Genomic DNA, 6000 nt, shown 5'->3' with positions numbered 1-6000 from the left:
AGTGAGAAACTCAAACTCTTCTGTCTGGAGGACAAACAGCCTGTGTGTTTAGTGTGCAGAGATTCACAGAAACACGTCAATCACACATTCAGACCCATCAGTGAAGTTGTTTCATCATATAAGGTAAAGCAAAGGCCTCTTGCTTCATATGAGAAGAACAATATGTAGTCTTAAACACCATGCTGTGAAAAAGCATTTGCATCCATCCTGATTTCTGTGTGCATCTCATACTAAATAGTTTCAAATCTTCAAACGAAATACAACACAAAACAAAGGCAATCTGAGTAAATATAATTATGCTCTAGCAGGAGCTCAATACAGTCCTTACAAGAGAAACTGAAACACAACACTGCAGTTCTGACTCCTGAATGTTCTTCCAGAGTCCAGATCTCACAGCCGGATCCACAGATGGCTTCTGGAGCTTTGATTGATGTGTCACGTTAATTGGGCAACCTGCAGTTCAGAGTCTGGAAGAAGATGCAGGACATCGTCCAAAACAGTGAGTCTGGAGAAGATCTTTGCTCTTACACACCCTGGAAATCAGCATTTTTACATCACATAAACATCAGAATAAAAGCAGTTGTTGATTGTGTCTCATCAGCTCCTGTGATTCTGGATCCAAACACTGCAAATCCACATCTCTCCCTGCTGATGATCTGACCAGTGTGAGAGAAAACAGGAACAAACAACCACTTCCTGATAATCCAGAGATTTGACTATCATTACTTTGTTCTGGGTTCAGAGGGTTTTACACACTGCTGGGATGTGGAGGTCAAAGAAACTCTCTTGTAAATATCGATATTTGATACCACAGGAAATCTGCCATATATACTGACATTAAGATATTTTGATATTATCTCATTATTTTTTGACAATTTGGCCTTAATCGTAATAAAAAAACAAACAAAGATATGACATCCAAAATATGTAAGGTAGTACAACTAGATCTCTTTTATTGAATCCAAAAGGTTTTAATTATATATTGCTACATATAAGGTATTTTAAAGATTGAAAAGTGTTAAAAGATCATTCGGTTTAACCACCCAAAGACCAATTCAGCCATTTCATTTGTAATTAAAATATCTTAAAATGTAATAAATGTATATATTTTTTATTCTGGCATGATTTTATAACATCATATGTCAACATCTATATCAACAGTCTTTGCATTGTTATGAGAAAAAAATGTCTGGAAAAATGTATTTCACTGATATCCATGAAACCAATATAAAGGGACCATTTTGGATCAAGTCAAGCGGTCAGTATCATGTGACAGAATGTGATGTAATTCAGACACATTCAAAGTAACTAACTCTCTTTTAACTATTTGAAAAATTCATGTTTTCACTTGCTCATACGCATCAGGTTATTCGGTACAACCTCTATAAAACATGGAAAATGTTATAGTATTTTAAAAACTTGTACTTAATATAAAATGTTTGATTGTCCTTTTTGCTTGCTAGCTAGATATCAGCCTGTTAGCATTGTTTGAAAATATTGTCATTTGGTATAACCAAAAATGTGTCATTCGGTAAAACCGAAATTTAGGTTAAACCAAATTACTTTTTTGGTGTCAAATTTTGTCCATCTTGTAAAAAATGACAAAAGCAGAGTTAATTGATTATCAAAACCACATAATTTCGTTGTTAACACTTAATAGAACTGTTGTTCAAAGAAGGTGGTGCAGGAAATTTTGAGAAGATAAAGTTCTTTGGGTGTGATAGTGTTGTACTGTGAAACATTCACTGCTGATAAAGTGACATTTCATTTAGTATAGACCCCAAAAAACTGTTGAACTTTAGCCTCTCAAATTACCTGCAGAAACCTTCACTTTGTCACTGAGTCAGTTCTCACCACCAACACTCAGTACACATCATTTATGCTATTGTTTATACAATAGCATAAAGCTCATACAGGACACAAAGTGTGCAATTTCAACTCCTCCTCCGAAAGCACATGAAATCACTGACTTTGGGAACGAAAGCCGGGTTAGACAGCAGTGTAACCATGCTGTCAATCAAACTAAAATTCAGCCATGCTTGATGAACCAACAAAGCATGTAACTCACACACTCATTTAGCTGAGACTAAAGCAAGGAGTAAGACCATTTTAAGAGATGGGAGCTTAATATGAACACTCTGCAGAGGTTCAAACAGGGCCTGATTTAAAGCATTCAGAACCATGGACAAGTCCCATGATGGGATCAGTTGCTTCGACACTGGTCTCAAACGCTTCACTCCCTTCATAAAACGGAATATAAGAGGATGCCGTCCCACCGAAATTCCTTCGAAGCCTACATGGCAAGCCAAAATTGCATCCAGGTAAACTTTAATGAGGACTCAAGGGTGCACAGAACACTCTCAAAGCATCCTGATAAAGAGTCAGAGGGTTCCATAAATGGAGTTCTGGCACCATCTAGTGGACAGATAGAAAAACGGCCAGGATCTTTGTGACTCAGAGACCACTTTATCTCTTGGTTATTTTATTTTATTTTATTTTATTTTATTTTATTTTATTTTATTTTATTTTATTTTATTTTATNCAGAGTGCATTTAAATGAACCCTTCATGGACCAGAACCAATGATTGACAATCTCTGCCAGCCACAGCATCCCCGGCCAACAAGGGGCTATCAGAAGGAGAGATAATCCGTTTTCTCTTACTCAGTCTAGGGTGGGAGAAATTAGACTCATCTGTGGGAATGCATATTGTAAATTAATTACCTAAATTATATTATTTGCTATCTGCATTCTTTAAATTGTAATGTTGACATGCATTCTCTGTAAAGCTGCTTTGAAATGATATGTATCGTGAAAAGCGCTATACAAATAAATTTGAATTGAATTGAATTGAATTGAATATAGCAACACGTTCAGCCACAGGTGTGCCAGCGCAAAAATCCAAAGGTGCATTTTCATCCTTGAGAGAGAAATACATCGGACACTTTGCATTTGTCTTTGAGGCGAAGAGATCTATGACTGCCCTGCCATACATCTTCAAAATCTGATCTACTGATCGAATGCTCATTTTCCATATAACAGGTCGCCTCTCGAGAGGAGATCCACTCCTACATTTAGGACTCCTGAGATGCACACCAGTGGATCGAACCAGTGAGAGCCGCGACTGTGAACATCTTGAATTTGTACTTCCTTAAGTTCTTGTTTAGATCACGAACAGGTAGGTCCATTATCTGGTGTAACCCCCCATCTTTCTTTGGAATTAGAAAATAATGGTAGTAATAGCCCTTCTAAGTTTCCCTCCTGGAACTCATCTTATAGTCCTTTTCTCTAAGAGGGAGGATATTTCTGCTTCCAACACCCATGCTACAGATGCTATGACCCCATTGAAATTAAGGGGTTTTTACAAGCCTGTAACCCATGGTTACAGTTGTGAGGACTCAAGGATGCACAGAACACTCTCTCAAAGCATCCTGATAAAGAGCCAGAGGGTTCTGCTGAACTTATTCCATAGATGGAGTTCTGGCACCATCTAGTGGACAGATAGAAAAACAGCCAGGCTCTGTTTGACTCAGAGACCACTTTATCTCTTGGTTGGTTGGTTATTTATTTATTTATTTATTTATTTATTTTTGTCTCCCTGCAACCTCTACATTGATCCTGGATGCAACCAAGATTTTTTTATTTGCTTTGAACCTAAGGGCTGAAGTGATTTCTGACATTACACTTGTGCCCATCAGACCAAATTCTTTTGCTGGCTGAGTCTTCTGCACTCAAACTTGTGTTATTGCTGTCAGCAATCCATGGAACACTTTGTGTTGAGGGGGAGCTGAACTGGCCTGAACACAACTTAAAACCAATTTTTCGCCCCCAAACTCCACATTGCCCACCTTTTTTCTTTTTTTCTTTTTTTCTTTTTTTTTTTTTTTGTGGTGGACGTGGTGGACTTGGGAGAGGAGATCACAGAAAACCCTAGATGCTGTCCGTCCCTCCCATGCAGAGATTGGCTCCATAGTCTATCATGCCTGAGGCGTTTCCCATAGTGAGATACCGAATGATTGTTAGAAAGAAAATCAGATTTCATTCATATTTGGAAAGCATATTTACACTGTCTGAATTCCCTATCCCCATATAGTGCACTATGTGCAATTCACCGTGTAGAAAATAGTATATGTGAATAAGCGACTGATTTTAATTATAATATAGGGGGCGGGACTAGAGGATTCTAGAGAGCATTTGATTGGACAGAAAATCTGGTGAGAAGCTGAAGTGCAGAGTGATCAAAATCATTTATCCATATAAGTGAGAGACTGTAAGTTTTGAATGCTTGTTTCTCCTAAATGCAAATTTTGTCATTGTTTTGGAGAACAAAAAAGTCAAACTGGATTGTAGTAAGTGAAAATGCTAAGATCTTGAGAGATCTGTTAGTATTTAATGTTCTGTTGATGCCAGTCATTTGAATTACTTCAGGAAATACATGTAAAATATTTATGTTAATGTTTTTTGCACTTAAATTAGGATATTTTTACTATATATATATATATATATATATATATATATATATATATATATATATATAATATATATATATATATATATATATATATATATATATATATATATATTTTTTTTTTTTTTTTTTCAGTAGTGAGGAATGAGATAAATATCCCTGAATAAAAGTTTGGATTTGGATTTGTTCCTATAATAACTTGAGAGAGATAGGACTGAGAATTAAAGATTGATCATTTACTGAATGAGTTCAATGGCAAACAGTTCAATCAACTTCATCACAGGAGGATCCACATGCACAAACAACAGCTTCTTCTTTGCTGCTTTTTAGGCTAAGTTTAAGTTTATTCATAAATAATCACATACAACTTTTAAATCTCACTCTACAACAGTTCCTTACAAAGCATCACATCCCAAAAATTTGGAATACAGCAGGAATATAGTAATAAAATGCAGTGTATTTTATTTAAAATTTTAATCAATTCAGTATTTTAAACTGTAGTACTATTTAAAATTATTCTTTGAAATGCCATGTCATAACAGATAAAACTTTATTTACAAATAAAACATAATTTCAAATGAAGTAAACTGTAAATCATTCAAGTCAACTGCATTAAAGTGCACTTAATTGGCCCAAGATCACAATCCTGATTTGGAGTAGATGATCACTGGATTGATCTGAGCCACACTTCCCTTACGGAACAAAAATATATGGGAATACACTGCAAAATATAATGCAATATATTACATAATACATTTTCATATATGGGAAACTAGTGCTTATATTTTTCAATATACAGCAATAAACACATTGACCATGTATGGCAACATATAAATATAAATATAAAATATTTATAAATGAAGACAAAAAAAGCATTACATTCATAAAGTGTTATCCTTTATTGTGTACATATATTGCACATATATTTATACACACATTCATGGAATGAGTTACAATCAGTGGTTACAACAGACTTCTAGTTCCCAGCATGCTTTGCTTCTGATTGTTAAAGGAGAGTAAATGTTAAAATTAAGTGCTATTTCATGTGTTTTGCTCAGTATTGATATAGGGGGAGATCTGTTAGTGTTTAAAGTTGTATTATTTTGGAATTTAAAAGGTTTTCTGGTATGTGTGAGTTTTTGGGGTTACCATTGAGCTGAAGAGTAGAGCCTGTGGTTAGGTTGACGATTGGCTGAACACCATTAAGACTATAATTACTTAGTTTAAAAAATAACTGTGCACGCTATTAGCACGGTGATAGTCTCTTTGGTAGAAACGTTAGTGCATGCAGGTGTACTTTTGTTAATTAACTTAAACATATGAAACATTAAAATGTTAAGTATTATGAAATATAAGAAATGTGTTACATAATATATTTTACCATATGTGTGTTTATACTGCATGAGCAAATCTTTCTGCAATATATTATGCATGCAGTACCATATCTGATCACATATAAATCTATATAATATGAAGTACTGAATATAAAATTACATACATGATATATTAGTAAAAATGTTATCACATATTTTTC

Source organism: Megalobrama amblycephala, unplaced genomic scaffold (assembly GCF_018812025.1).
Source record: "Megalobrama amblycephala isolate DHTTF-2021 unplaced genomic scaffold, ASM1881202v1 scaffold399, whole genome shotgun sequence".
NCBI lineage: Eukaryota > Metazoa > Chordata > Actinopteri > Cypriniformes > Xenocyprididae > Megalobrama > Megalobrama amblycephala.
This window is presented reverse-complemented; position numbering follows the sequence as displayed.